This window comes from Mustela nivalis (genome assembly GCF_964662115.1).
Source record: "Mustela nivalis genome assembly, chromosome: 16".
Lineage (NCBI taxonomy): Eukaryota > Metazoa > Chordata > Mammalia > Carnivora > Mustelidae > Mustela > Mustela nivalis.
In genome coordinates, this window is record NC_139035.1 from 32,252,377 (window position 1) to 32,268,207 (window position 15,831).

General features: G+C 55.4%; 1 pseudogene across 1 annotated transcript; it reads right to left on the bottom strand.

Annotated features, from left to right (window-relative positions):
- Nucleotides 1–15,456, bottom strand: LOC309849537 (sushi domain-containing protein 4-like; annotated as a pseudogene). Its single transcript has 5 exons — nucleotides 15,312–15,456; nucleotides 9,643–9,839; nucleotides 4,063–4,236; nucleotides 484–730; nucleotides 1–57 (listed from the first exon to the last, which is right to left on the bottom strand). The product of its transcript is annotated as a sushi domain-containing protein 4-like (transcript).
- Nucleotides 15,457–15,831: the final 375 nt, after the last annotated feature.

Genomic DNA, 15,831 nt, shown 5'->3' on the forward strand with positions numbered 1-15,831 from the left:
TCAGACCCCGACCTGCTGCTGTCCCTGGATGCCCTGTCCCCTCACTACTGCGAACCACTGCTCAGGGTAATGACACACATTCGAGGAGAACAGGAAGAAAGGAGCCCTCAGCTCCAGGCTTCCCAGCGTGTGCCAGCCACGGCTCAAGCCAAGCCATAAAATGCACAGGAACAGGGAGAAGCACGGACAACACAATAAAGCAAGGAGAAAATGAATGACGCCATAATACAGTCTGTTTTCATTTCGTGCAGAGAAAATTAATTTTTTAGGACATTTCACTTAACTTGGCAATATTTTACGGTTTAACCTCTGATGCCTGAAGCGCCTCTCTTTCCTGCCCTTCAGCCTCAGACGGGGGAAGCCCGATTTACAACTAGCTGTAGGTCCTGCCTCTTGGGGGATGACCAGCCTCATGGCCCAGCTCAGGGCCGTGTGCACTCAAAGGAAGGGGAGTTGCGCTGACCAGGATTCCCAGCTCATTACCTCCTGCAGGAGCACCCGCTGTAACTGTGAGTCACCCTCCTGAAGAGTGGACACATTACTTTCCAGAGCAAGGAACCGGCGTGGGCTGGTCGACCAGATGAGGCTGTGTAGGCACTCGAGGTGCTTGGCCCCCTCCAACTTGTACCCAGCGCAGCAGTGGTAGGACATGACATCCCCACGGGGAAGGAGGTCTGCAACTCGGAGATGTTCGCGTAGCCATTGGAAGAGGCAAGAGGTCTCAGGCAGCCTGTGGCGAGGAAAAGAGGAGGGACGGTCGCACTTGGTCCCCTCTGCACCAACGAGACCCGCAAAACCCTGGCCCCCTGCCCGCCTGCAAGGGCTCTTCAGCCAGACGCCCGTAACCACTTTCCTGTTCGATTCATGTCGCAGAATTTGGCGTTATGCTTGCAAACCACACAGAGAGGCCCAGGGGAAGAGGGAGGAATTGAGGGGGGTACAGCTGGGATCAGGGAGCCCCAGACACACCTCAGAATCATCCGGGAACCTTTAAGCAACACAATCCTGGCTGCGAGTCCTAGGTCTATGCACAGCCAGGGCACCCCAAATTTTTTAAATCTCCCCAGGTGATGCTAACATGCTCCTGGGGGTGAGAAGCACTGAGGTGCTGTGCAGCAAACATACACCCCAACTGTTTCAACAATGGGGACACCTGGGGGGGTCTGAGGAGGTGGCAGCAAAAACACCCTTCCCCTGCTTGGACTGTGAGGCAGGGGCCTGCGGACCCCGTGTGATGCTACGTGAAGATCAATTTGCATTTTAGGTGCACTTGACATGGTTCTCAGCCTTGAGAACTACCCAGAAAAAGGGTGTCTCAGAATACACCCCTCTCGGCCCCCTCCCAAGGAGCTCCTGGTCAGGGTCTGCGCAGAGCCCAAGGACATGCACGGCAGGCATGGGGCTGGGTGTCGCAAGCCCCCACAGCACCCCCAGAATTCTCCATGCTGTCTGTGTTCCCACACTTCTGCTTCTGCCAAACGGAAGCTGCTTTTCCGTGTTGAAACCTGTGCCTGGGGAACATTCCCAGGGGCACAGAATCCCGTTCTGTGTGGCCCCCGCTGCGATCCTGGCATTTCCTGTCGGGGTCAGTGGTCTCACTAGAGGAAATAATGACTCTGCAGAGCTGGGGCTCTTCCCGCGGAGAACTAATTGTGTGTGAAGTAAATAACGTATAATGGAAATCCCGACTCTCCCTCCCAGTCGCCGAGCACGGATCACAGCATGCCCATGGCAGCAGGTGTCTGAGCTCTGCTCCCGAGCTGGCTTGCTTTGACATTCTGAGCCTCGAACGGCTTCATGCTCCGCCGACTGCCCTGGTCAGTGAGCTGGTACGTGGGATCGATGTTTCGGCGTGAGACCAGAGAGGCCAGGGCAGCCCTGGCATGCAGAACTTAGGGAAATGCTCCCTTTGGGGCCGACAGTGTCCCGTGCCACAGAGATCCACGGGCCTACTACCACCCAGGCCACATCTGAGACACGTGGCCACATCCTTTCTACACGGCCTGGAAGGATTTACCCGTTGAGCTGAACATGAACTGTGCTCACAGGAAAAGTGAAGTGTCGGGGAGGAGGGGGAGATTGGGACTCAGGAATAAACAGAATCCGTGACTGAGAAAAGTAAGACAAGCACGTCAACATGAACAACTGACCGTATCAGAGTCCCTAAGTGCTGTTCAAATGAGCTGGCACAAGGGACAGTGCCTGCGGCTCCTCCCAAGAAGGAGTGTCATTCCTGGCCACTCCCACAGAGAAGCTGGAGTCCCCTGAATATAAAACGGACAGACCCACAGTGAACAGCAGGTGCGTCTGGACACTGCTCTCCAAAACACAAAGTTCCCAAGGAAAACATGGCCTTGGAACATGCCCGCCTGCTTGCCTGCCCCAAAAGAAGCCAGAAGGGGTTGTAACTGCAGTAGTAAACCAGGGAAAGAGAGACATGCTCCTTGGCTGGGGACAGCCCATCCCAAGCATGGCAGCAGACACCAGGCTTTGACACAATAGCTTGGTGCAACCTCTATTTACACTTCCAGGCAATGGCGAGCCGGCTTGTCAGGCTCTCTCCCCCGGATCTGGAAGTGCAAAGAAAAGCCACAGGACGAGACGTCATGCTAAGGGCCAGTCATGCTCCCCGTGGCGCTCCGAGGTGTCAGGCCATCTAATGCCGCCAGACCCCTCACGCCCATGCCATGTTGGGCAGTCACTGCTTGGGCAGCCAGGCCCCTACCTGCCTCTGCATGGAGATGAGTTCAGGGCACAGAGCAGGGGACATGCCCTGAGGGAGGGTGGTGTGGGTGACGGTGCTATCTGGGGAAGGGCACCTTCCGAGAGCAGCCAGCCGGCTCTGGGCGACGCTCTGAGATGCAAGCGCAGGGTGGTGGACAGAGCAGAGCAGGAGGCCACACCTGAGCCCCTGATGAGGATGCCACCCTCGGGCATTTCTTAAGAAATAATAGGGACCAAAAGAACTCGTAAATAGGTACACGGAATTTGCAAGACCTAAGAGGGAGAAACCTCTAGAAAGGGCAGGAGAACAGGGGACAGTGGGGGATGCAGGATTCATGAAGGCAGAGGGGGCTGGCATCCGAGGGAGCATTCTTGGCCCCGGGAAGGAAAGGGACCAGTCGTTGGTAATGTTCACGTGAATATTCAGCCCAACCTCAGATCACGGTGACAACTCTCCACAGCCTCCCGAGAAGTGCCCCCAGAGCACATATATCCCTGGAAATGTCATCTGTGCAGGCTACGTGGCACAGGGAGTTTGAGCAGAGAAGCTCACAAAGGGGTGGCCTGGCCGCCCTTGGTCCTCCCGATCCAGATCCTCTGTTTCTGCAAAGGGCCATGTAGGACTCTTAAGCCCTCACAGAAGGAAATAATTCATTTCCGACCCCGGGGCACGCAGAGTAATATCAGAGCCTGCCAGCCATGACCTAGAGCCCAGCGCTAGCATTCATCTCGACCGGGACACGCCAAGGCTCCGGTACAAAAAAGCCTCCTCCCCTAAAAATGAATTATGCACTGGCTTTCAAGTTACATGTCAAGAAAATAAAATCAGAATTAATGTGCACGGAAGGACTTATTTTCACAAACAGGGTCCTCCGTGTTGGCCCAGGCAAATGTTAAAAATGCAAGAGGATTCTTATTTACTGGGTAGTTTGGATAAAATCTGAATTTGATTATTTTTCTGCTCCTCATGCATTATAAAAATGGATAACGTTAAAAAAAATAGCCTCTGTAAAGATGCGTCTTTAATCTACCCTCACCACCACTGAAATAAGTATAAACGTTCTGCTGTTTTCATTAAAAATGCCATAGTTCATCATCGTGCTCACAGCCTGGTGACAAAATGCCTATTTCTTAAAAGACTTTTGGTTCTCGGTGTGAAGGAGAAGTCAACATGCTCAAGAACAAGGGCTCTTCTGGTCTGGGCTCTCACGGTGGGCACGAGGGGCTGGTGGGGACCGCAGGGAGGGTGTGCGGATGCCAAGGCCAGAGCCGGTGGGCCCTGCTTCCCTCCACGTCCCAGTGGAGAGACGCGCACGTGTTCCCAGCCCGCGCCCCTACCTTGACAGAGCGGCAGGTTGTCCCATGTCCCGTCATCACGGCACAGAGAAACCATGTTGTACAGATCAGGGTAGCGGATCTTGAATCCCTCGTGACAGGTGACGATCAGCTTGTCTCCGTGTCTGTATGTCCTGTTATGAATCTCAGCATCGTCGATTTGAGGGATACGGCAATCTGCAAAGGTGTAAAATGGACACGTTATTTTTTTAAATTTCAGCCTGTTGTGCTTCCCAGCTTGGCACAAAGCTCTTCTTTTCGGACCTGGCTTCAGGCCTCCCTGTGATAAAAGGCCCTCGCACAGGGACTGCTAGCCCCTGGTCTGGAGGGGACTGAGGACAAGATGTCCCAATCCAGCCATGACAGGAGCTTCACCTCCAGCCTGGAACCCTTCACACCTCGCAGTGGAGCCTCAGGCTATTTTGGAACTAAGAGAGGAAGGACAGAGCTGGGGGCTCACAATGACCTGCTAAGTGGTCCCACCCAGCCTACCGCCTCTGCCTTGGGGCAGAAGAAAAAAAAGGCCTTGCAGAACAGTGGGGGACAAGCTGGGGCCACACCGGCCGGCACCTCCCTTCTACCGGATCTGCTCCACGCGGGTAATAACATGGAAGCACATGCAACCACCAACACCACACAGCCCCCCACAGGTAGGTGACCTGCTTCCTGGAAGCAGGTGGGAGCAGAATACAGACTCGGAAAGGGTCTGTAGCCCAGCATCAGGGGCGCAGGAACAGGAAGTCCACACAGAACGTGATTGAGAGATAAAATACAGTGGATAAATTATAACCCTCCACTTCGAACACGGTCTCCTCCCAATTCCGCGTGTGTCCCCACATAACCTTGTGCAGCCATCCCCGGAGGCGTACAGAGGGGTTGCGCTCCAAGCTTCGCAAGTTTTAAAAATGAAGCAAAATCCAAGAACAGCATTTCGACAATCACAGAAACTTTCTCCAAGAGTATCTCAATGCTGTAAGACTGGGTTTCTCAGCCACTCCCGAAAGCCTTCTGAATCAGCCATATGGTTGGAATGGTGGGAGACTTGACCATGAACTGTTGGCTCTGAGGCCTGAGCCCAGGAGTCCTGAGGCTGCGGAGGGAAGGGACCCAAGCAGCCCATGGCCGGGAACACAGGTGGGTTTAAAAAGCACATCCCAGGAGTTTTGATGTAGGGTTGGGGCTGGGTTTACAGGGACCAATGAAGAATCTGACAACAGACTCTAGAAAACAGGATGACCTCTTCCCGGGGTCATTCAAAGTCAAAGCTTGGGTGTGGCATCTGCCTTCATCTCCAGATTAGCTGGAGAGCAGGGACTGCACCCCTGCATTCTCCCACATGCCCTTGGAACTCCGGGACTCCACACGTGGCTGGCAAAGAAATGTCAAGGAAGTGCGGCCATGGAGCCCCGGGACAACCCCATCAAACCTCTGTCTGCAAATTTCAGCAGGAAGCGTCCTTGATGGAAAACTGTTGTGGTTCTAGTTCGACCTCTGATTTTTGAGCTTCAAACTGTGGAAAGGGGTTTCCAACCTCTCACGTTTAACCAAAAATTTTTCTACCAGAATAGACAAATTCCCCCAAAGTCAATGCCAGAATGATCCTGACTGGAGTCACAAGGCAAGTGACAACTTGGCACCACTGCTGCCTTCTTAATGGAAACGGGAAATCACGTTTCTCAGTAGTGCTAACGCAGGCATTACTCAGAGCAAATAAAAACACCTTTATCCAGGCGCCCCTCTGTAAAACCCCAGCTGCCAACTAACCCCATGGTGCTGATTTACGCGACAAAGCCACCGTTCCCCTGACTGGCTTCCGACTTCTCCGGGAGCTGACCCAGGTCCTTAGCAGGCAGCCAGCGTCAGTGAGTAAAGCCAGTGGACAGAAGGGACACTGCGGCCCGTGAGTGTGTGGTCACTGGCTGTGCAGAAGCAGCAGTCACTCACACAGAGTGCCCTGAACTCCTGACCAGATGCCTCTGTCCACAGCCAGGAGCTGGGGGCCACCACGGGGCACATGGCCCAAGGATCCCAGGGCACTACGGCCTCCCAAGTTCTGCTCATGATGGAGTCACCATGGGGACTGGCTGCTATGGAACAGAGACTCGCACTGACCAGGGAGCTGGGAGCAGGCACCGGAGCTATGGCCAGGAGGCCAGGAGGGCTGTGGCCCAGATAAAGGACAGAACAAAACAGACCAGCAGTAGCTTCACAGAAGTCGGCCCCCCAAAGCTGAGCTATGATCCTACCCTTGGCGTCTGGCGCCTGAGCCCCCCACCAGAGGAGGGGAGATAGGAAGACGAGCCTGGCCCAGCCAGGCCATCCTTAGCCGGACGTGACTATGCACTTCATGTCTATGGAAACAGAGAAGCCAGGATCTTTAGTGCCCCAAAACAAATACATATAATCTTCATCAGTTCTGAAGTTTCAAACAGAAATAAGAGAAATTTCCTACAGTATGAGTGCATCCCGTCAGCCGGAAGAATGTTTAAAAGCCGCTCCAAAAATGCCGTTACCAAGGATGACAGATAAAGCTCCATCAGTATCTGACTCTGGCAGGAGTGGGGATGCGATCAAACCCGACACAGACAGACACAAACGGGCACTTTGGGGATACAACTGAGAGGGTGCAAAGCTTCCACTTTGAGACATCCTTTCTCCCCAGACCACTGCATCGCTGCATCTGAGTCCTGCTCGTGTAATAGGGGATTTAATAGAAACAAGTCAAAGAGGGGATATTAAGGTGATATTACACAGTTATACCTAAGAACAAATTATTCAATGACATTAGTTAGCATAGAGCAGAGTCCTAAGGAGCAGAAAAGGCAAAGTTCTAAGAATACATACCACGACCAATATTTACTGGCCTTTTTAAATGCCAGTTATATGTGAACATGAACCTGATTCCTTCAAGTGCCAACTCTGACACCCATTCTCCCTAAAAAGTGTTTCCAGGAACATAACTACGTAATCGACCCTGGAGCATTCATATCCACACAGGAAAGGTGCTGGAAGCCTCGCTGTAAAGGATGGTGTTGGGTTTTGTTTACCCCTGCATTTATAACACCCGGTATTCATCCATCCAACCATCCATCTGTCCACTGGTGACTCGCTGAGCACCCAGCTGCAAGTGCTGGGCACGGAGAGTTAGGAATCCTACCCTCGCTGCATGGAGAAGGCCGCTAACAAGTTAGTAAATCTGCGAGGTAGAGACTAACATGCAGTGATTGCCGCTCGCATGAGGAGGAACAGGTGCTGAGGTCACAGGGACCTACCAGGGGCCCCTGGAATCCGGGTGCATGGGACAGGCACCCTGAGGAGATAATGTTTATGATGCAGGGCCACATGGCAAGGTGGCCTTATCGAGCAGATCTGGGAGAAGACAGCTTTAGGCAGAGTGAGAGTAAGTGCAAAAGCCAGGAAATCACGAGTGTCCTTAAAAACACACAGGAGGAGGGGACGCCTGGGTGGCTCAGTGGGTTAAGCCGCTGCCTTCGGCTCAGGTCATGATCTCAGGGTCCTAGGATGGATTCCCGCATCGGGCTCTGCTCAGCGGGGAGCCTGCTTCCTTCTCTCTCTCTCTGCCTGCCTCTCCATCTACTTGTGATTTCTCTCTGTCAAATAAATAAATAAAAAATCTTTAAAAAAAAAAAAACACACACAGGAGGGGGACACCTGGCTGGCTCAGTCCCAGGGTCCTGGGATCAAGTCCCGCATCGGTCTCCTGGCTCAGTACAGTGTCTAATTCTCCCTCTACTCCTGCACGCTCTCTCTCTGACATATAAATAATAAATAAAATCTTTTAAACACACACACACACACACACACACACACACACACACACACACACACACGAGGGTCCATGTGTCTGAGACACAGTGAGCAAGGGGAAATGAAGGCCTTCTAAGTTGGGGCATACTTCATTAGGTAGTTAGGACAGGACTGGCAAGAGGTTGTCTTTTAGATAAGCTGTTTCCCAGGATGATAAAACAATAGAAAGCCTTTGTCTCCAGGCAATATTCGCGGAGCCTGCGTGTTTTACTATTGCTGATATGTTCCTGAGCCTGTCTGGGTTTTAAATGCTGAGTATCTTGGGCCAAAGGATTTATCACGGAAGTTGATCTACAAAACCAAATAAACTTTTCATTAACTGAAACCTTATGGAAACCACAGCCTGCATGGGCTGCACATAGCAGAAAATATTCATTTATTTCTAAAATCCTTTTCAAAATTTGTTTTGATTTTTCAAGAGAAAGCTTGTGTAACCTGCAAGGCTGCAAAGTTAAAGAGGAAAAACCACATGCCTGTCTCAATAAATATAGAGAAGCATCTGTATCAAGGGACACAGACTCCTACCTGCAACACAGGGAGCCACCTTCCCTACACAGCATCCACCCGAGGCCCATAGCACCCGTTCTGAATGGTGACGCTGACCATTGTTAATTGAAGGATACTTGACCAACCATGCCCTCTTGCTATTAGGCATAACCACGGTGATTCCATATTTCAGAACTTCCGACAGTGCCGCCAGGGGTGTCCCCGTCTGTCCCCACACACCGTGGTCACAGTACCACAGACAGTACTCCCGGGCGCATGTTCCTTCCTGCGACCCACCTCACAGCTGGAGCTCTCTCAGCCCTGCTCAGCCACCACTCCCATGTTCGTTCCAACGCTTCTCTTACTTGTTCATTTGTTTTGTTGTTGAGATTCCACCTGTCACACACACACCTGTCCTTCTCTGTGTGATTGAGTTCACTTTACTTCTTTGTTTTAATTTTGACTCTTTTAGAAAAAGACCTCAAAAATAAAAGCAGAGACCATGCATGCTCTCAGCTTGGGGAAGCCTTTGCCTATGCTCAGTGACAGTCGAGTTCGGTGCTTCGAAGACTTCCATAAACACGGTCTATGCTAATTCCGAAAAACAGTGAGCTGTCAAGGTCAGGAAAGCTCCATCCACACAGGGGTGGTGGGGAGAGACGGAGCCCTTGCCCGCACCGGCACTGCCTCCCTTGCGTCAGCCCAACCTGCCGCGGAGACAGTCAGCCCCCTGCCCGCCGCCAGGTAACCTCTGAGCAGTGTTCTAAACTCACACACACCCACGCAGCATGAAGCACACAGAGCAGACACCGCCACGCTTGCCAGAGGTAGGCAGATACCGCGCCATGACGAGAGACCATAGGGTAACTGCTGGAAACAAATGCCCACTGTGCCGCCCTGACTCCCTATCAAAACCCGCCTGGAACAGACGCGACAGTGACTGAGTGGATCTCCCGAGTACCACACGTTCCTGCCTCCACGGGCAAGTCTGCTTTCTCAGGCGCCGGGGCTGGGAGTGCGCGGCTGCCTAGGGACGCAGCAGTGAGCACCCCTGGTGTGACCTGAGCTGCTCTCCTGCCTCGACAGAAACCAGGACCTGGGTCGTCATTGAGGTTGAGGAGGGACACGGTGACTTGTGACACCGAGCCTCCTTTGCGCCCGGCCTGGCCACAATGCTCTCCCGCCAGCATGTGGGGTGGGCCCCTGGGCTGGCGCGGCTGGTCCCCACAGCCCCACGAGCAGCCTCCACGGACGAGGGGGGCACTTTACTTTCTTGTGCACAGAAGGGCTTATCACTGGGGATCCAGCCGAGGGTTTCATTGAGATGTCTCACACACAGCCTCCTTGTAGGGCCCTGGAGCGTGAACCCGTCTTGGCAGTGAAACTGGGTGACAGACCTTTCAAGGAAAAGCCCTCCACCGGGTGTCCTGAAGCCATTCTCAGGGACACCGGAAGGTCATCGAACCCTACATTGACAGAGAGAAGAAAAGGAGCCTCTAAATATGTGCTTCCGAGGCTGGGTCCCTAGGATGAAGCAAGGATCCACTCACTAATCCTGAGACGTGCACGCCCCAAAAGCTCCCCCATGCTCCAGATGTCCAGATCTTTCCGCACAATGCCTGAGACCTGGATTCCTCTGCTGTCCCTCCCCATCCCCCTTTACTAGTTTTCCACTCATGTCTCTCCTTGTTCCCCTTCACTCTCTGAACAGCAATATTTTAAATGGGAAATGGTTTATCCATAGCAATCAATACCTGCTTTTCCACCAATTATCACTTATTTATATATGAACAGTAGTTCAGCTGGGAAACATAGGAGTCTGCCCTTTCACAGGGGCACATGAGCAAGCTCTCTGAGAAAACCGGAAGGGACAGCAATCAGCTCCCAAATGCAGCCAGGACTCCCTCCCTCCCTCTCCTCCACCAAGGCAGACAGAGCTCCCTCCCCCAGATCCCAAAACACAGAGGGTCAGCCACGGATGGGGACCAAGGCTCCCCATTTTCTTTCAGCCAGCTCCCACTTCCCACGGATGCACTCGACTGCATTCCCCTGTAAATCAGACATGGAGATACAAAGCCATCCCCCAGAAGCACCCCTGACGGGACCCTCTGTGCCCCAGCCCGGCCCCCATACACCCGCACAGCAGTACAGGAACTCAGCACCTCCAGAGGTAAGAGAAGGTGAACTTCCCAACAGACCCGTCCCTCTGCCAGACTAGCCTGTTCCTCAGACATTTCACACTCACAAACGGATGGGTGGGGGGGGGCAACCTGCCCCGGCTTCTATCTGACAGCTGACACCTGGTCCCTGTCCACTGAGGGTTCCGACACCATGCACAGGCCCACAAACACGCGCTCAGCTCAGAAGTGCCCTCTCCCTCTCTCTGGCTCGCCCGCGGCCCAAGTGAGGGTAATGGGCCCGCCCATTTTGCCCCATTCGGAGGAGCCTGGCTGCGGGCCGCTGGGCAGCTCCAGGCACCATGGGGCTGTGCATGCACCCTGGGCGCGCCGCGCGCAGGCATCGGAGAAACGACGGGGGTCCCGGCGGAGGGTGGTCTCCTGTTGGCGCCCACCCCCGCGCCGTGGACCCTGATGTCACTCACCGCCCGTAAGCTGTGCGGGGCTGAAGCACAGAGCCAGCTGGATCTACAGGACCACGGCCAGCAGCCTGCGAGGGGGCAGCGGCTGCTGCTGCTGCTGCTTCTCCAGAAATCCGTCTCCCGGGCTCCGGTTCATTCCATGATGCATCTTTCGTCCAGGCACCGCACCCGATTCACAGGCGCCTGCAATCAGGAGCGGACGCGGCGGTGCCTGAGCCGCGGGGCCGCGGGGCAGCGGGGCCTCCCCTCCTCCATCCCCCTCCCTGCGGGAACCCCCCTCCCGGCCCCCACTGGCATCACCACCCACCCCCCTACCCGCCGCGCGCAACCCGCGGCAGCGCCCCGAGGCGCGCCGCGCGGGTGGACGGCGGGGGAGGGGCGGCCTGGCCGGGATTGCGCCGGAACCTTGGCCACTAAGTCCGAAGCATCCCCGCGTCTCCTGCTGGACCCGCACTTTTGCCGGGGCCTATGCGTTTTCACTCTCGGGCACCTCGCGGCGTGACAGCGTGTCCCTGCGCGACCTACCCCACCTCCGGGCTCTCGGTCGTGCCCCGAGGTCACGGGGGTTCCCGGCGCGGCGGACCCTCCCTGGCCCCCGGGCTCCCGCGCTTACCTACGGGGCTTCTCTGGCAGCTTCCTTCCCGCCTCTGCCGCCTCCCTGCGCCGCTCTGACCCGCATCTGTGCGCGACCTCTGCGCCGCCACCGCGCTAGCCAGAGGGAAGCCTGTGCAGCGCCAGACCCCCGCCCGCGCCCCCCCTCAGGCTCCAGCGGCACCGGGACCAATCAGAATCCCGCGCGCCTGCACCTGCCTGCCCCGCGGCCAGGCGGCCTCCAACCCACGCGGCGGGCCCGCGACATGTCAGCCCTCGGTCCCCGCGAAGGTTCCGCGCGTCCCTTTGGGGCCCGAGTGGCGACCGAAGCGGCTGAGACCCTCCCCATCCCAGGGCATCCCAGCGTTTGCCCTTCAGGATCCGCGGGTACTCCGATCCGAGGCCTGTGCCTTGGAACTGCCCTGGCCTCTCCCAGCGTCTGCGCCGCTTGCGCGGGTGTCCCGCGGGGGGCCTGTGCGGGGTGGGGGTGCGATCCTTGCAGCTGAAGAAGCCTGGGTACCCGGGAAAGGGAGGCCTCTGGAGGGGTGGGGCCTCAACCCGAGGGGTTCGGGTGTTGGCTCCCAGTCCTCAGGGGGTAGCCTGAGCCTCCACGTGGTTCTTGGAGCACAACCCGGCACCCGCATAGGGGTGGCCCACTCCCCCGACCCCTTTCTCCTCCGCCCACCGTTCCGCCCGAGGCTGGTCTCCCTCTAGTTGAAGGGTGAACTAAGGAGGTGGTGCAGGCAGGCGGCAATTCACTTCCGGGGCTCCCTGTTTTGCCGCTGCAGTTTGCGCCCTGAAAACCATTTTCCTGATACCAACAGCAAATCATCCCGATTCTATCGGGTTTGGATTTATTTCTTTGTTTAGGCTTTATCAAATTGAGATGGCCGCTTTGCACACCGTAGGTTTGACACTTTGGCACAAGTTAATTCCTGCTAATACGGTCTCACTTTGGGGGTTCTGGAATCTGAGTTGGGCACCATTCCACATTTCGGAGGTCCTATAACTGACCTCTGCCGTTTGAATATTTACTCCCATTTTTTCCCCCTCAGTAAGCCATCCAATCAGCAAAGCTGAGAAATAGTTGACCATGCACGTTTTTACCGTAGTAAGAGGTCTACATGTATGTATATTCTACTGAACTCTGTTCTTCAACCAATGCGCAACCCATTTGTACAGACACCATCAGGATCAAAAGGAACACACACGTTTTTCTGTCCAAACACGGGATCTAGGCTGGAGTCCCCTGACATTTCTAACAAGCGGTCATTCCGCCTCATGGAATACTTCCTGAGGGAGCCTGGTACATTCGCCAACACCTCTCTTAGAAAAGCCTCTCCAGCAAATATAGTTTCTGACCCACACATGATGCAACAGAGAAGTTATTCTGAATAATTTGCTTCCGTTCATGCAACATAAGAAAAACCAACATGAGGGTGGCCACCGCAACACCCCAGCTGTGAGTTTTCTATAGGACCTTTTGTGTTGGTCTGCTAAAACAGCCCTAACCACGTAGCCCTTGCGGGGTCATGACCAAGACAGGTCTATCTTCTCAGTTTTGGAGGCCAGCCACTCAAGATCAAGGTGTCAGCACGTTTGGTTTCTCCTGAGGCCTGTCTCCCCAGCATGAGGGGAGTGGCTTTGTGCCCATGTCACTGACTGACCACAGTGCAGTGGCCCGACTTCAACTCTGCGGTCCCTGTGCTATTTTCCCTCACTTTTCCCTTCCATCCCCCAGCCTCTCCCTGCCCACTATGAGACATTTTTTCAAAACGTAGTGAATCTCTTTTGGGGGGAAAAATTATGATTTCACTTTCAGTGGCCAGCAGTATTTCCCTCAGGATGTGTTAGTTGAGCACCAGCTGTGAACAGGATGAGAAAGTGATCACAGAACACAAAACTTCTGTGCCCTTTGAGAACTTACGTTCCGGTGAAGGAAGACACAAGAAGCCAACAAAGGAAAGCACTGGGTCTGTCTGGAGCTGTTAAGTGCTGGGCAGAATAATAAATATGTAATATGATAGATATATAATAAATATAAACCATAAATTGGGGAAAGGGTGGAGGATGGATGGAGGTGAAGTCCAGGCTAAGTCAGTGTAATGAAGTGATCCAGTACACAGTCACTTGGACTGGTTACTCTTCTCTCTCAGCATCTCTGCTCCACAGTCACTCAGGTGCCCCGATACCTTCTGCATCGTTGCTCTGCCCTTCCCCTAAGATAACGTCTTCGTGCATATAGCTGTAGCCGGATCCCTGGCATGTCCAGGTTCCAGCCTGAGGAAAGTGGTCAAGAAGGGAAGCCTAAGGCCAACGATCCGTCACCTATGCGGAAGAAATGGATGGAGGAGATGGAAGGATGGCATGGACCTGGTTGGAGGGGTCGAGGCTAGACCCGGGAGGAAGCGATGAAGGAAGGAGGAGGCCCAGCCCCATTTGTGCCCTCCTGCCCATGCTCCCACACACCCCAGAAGCAGAGCTAACTCTGGAGCAGCACAGAGGGGCCAACCAGATCCCCTCAGACGGCACAGTGGCTGCCCTGACCTCCCATTTGACCATGTCCTCTGTGAAAAGGACACCTACCTCAGACACATTTCTATAGAACTAAGAGCACCCAAAAGTCACCCCCTGTTAGAAAACCAAAGAAAGCCAAAATGGGTCCCTAGGATGAAGCAAGTATCCGCTCACGAATCCTGAGACGTGCACGCCCCAAAAGCTCCCCCATGCTCCAGATGTCCAGATCTTTCCGCACAATGCCTGAGACCTGGATTCCTCTGCGGTCCCTCCCCACCCCCCTTTACTAGTTTTCCACTCATGTCTCTCCTTGTTGCCCTTCACTCTCCGAACAGCAATATTTTAAATGGGTAATGGTTTATCCATAGCAATCAATACCTGCTTTTCCACCAATTATCACTTATTTATATATGAACAGTAGTTCAGCTGGGAAACATAGGAGTCTGCCCTTTCACAGGGGCACATGAGCAAGCTCTCTCAGAAAACCGGAAGGGACAGCAATCAGCTCCCAAATGCAGCCAGGACTCCCTCCCTCCCTCTCCTCCACCAAGGCAGACAGAGCTCCCTCCCCCAGATCCCAAAACACAGAGGGTCAGCCACGGATGGGGACCAAGGCTCTGCATTTTCTTTCAGCCAGCTCCCACTTCCCACGGATGCACTCGACTGCATTCCCCTGGAAATCAGACATGGAGATACAAAGCCATCCCCCAGAAGCACCCCTGACGGGACCCTCTGTGCCCCAGCCCGGCCCCCATACACCCGCACAGCAGTGCAGGAACTCAGCACCTCCAGAGGTAAGAGAAAGTGAACTTCCCGACAGACCCGTGCCTCTGCCAGACTAGCCTGTTCCTCAGACATTTCACACTCACAAGGAGGATGGGTGGGTGGGGGGGGGCAACCTGCCCCGGCTTCTATCTGACAGCTGACACCTGGTCCCTGTCCACTGAGGGTTCCGACACCATGCACAGGCCCACAAACACGCGCTCAGCTCAGAAGTGCCCTCTCCCTCTCTCTGGCTCGCCAGCGGCCCAAGTGAGGGTAATGGGCCCGCTCATTTTGCCCCATTCGGAGGAGCCTGGCTGCGGGCCGCTGGGCAGCTCCAGGCACCATGGGGCTGTGCATGCACCCTGGGCGCGCCGCGCGCAGGCATCGGAGAAACGACGGGGGTCCCGGCGGAGGGTGGTCTCCTGTTGGCGCCCACCCCCGCGCCGTGGACCTTGAGGTCACTCACCGCCCGTAAGCTGTGCGGGGCCGAAGCACAGAGCCAGCTGGATCTACAGGACCACGGCCAGCAGCCTGCGAGGGGGCAGCGGCTGCTGCTGCTGCTGCTTCTCCAGAAATCCGTCTCCCGGGCTCCGGTTCATTCCATGATGCATCTTTCGTCCAGGCACCGCACCCGGCTCACAGGCGCCTGCAATCAGGAGCGGACGCGGCGGTGCCTGAGCCGCGGGGCCGCGGGGACAGCGGGGCCTCCCCTCCTCCATCCCCCTCCCTGCGGGAACCCCCCTCCCGGCCCCCACTGGCATCACCACCCACCCCCCTACCCGCCGCGCGCAACCCGCGGCAGCGCCCCGAGGCGCGCCGCGCGGGTGGACGGCGGGGGAGGGGCGGCCTGGCCGGGATTGCGCCGGAACCTTGGCCACTAAGTCCGAAGCATCCCCGCGTCTCCTGCTGGACCCTCACTTTTGCCGGGGCCTATGCGTTTTCACTCTCGGGCACCTCGCGGCGTGGCAGCGGGTCCCCGCGCGACC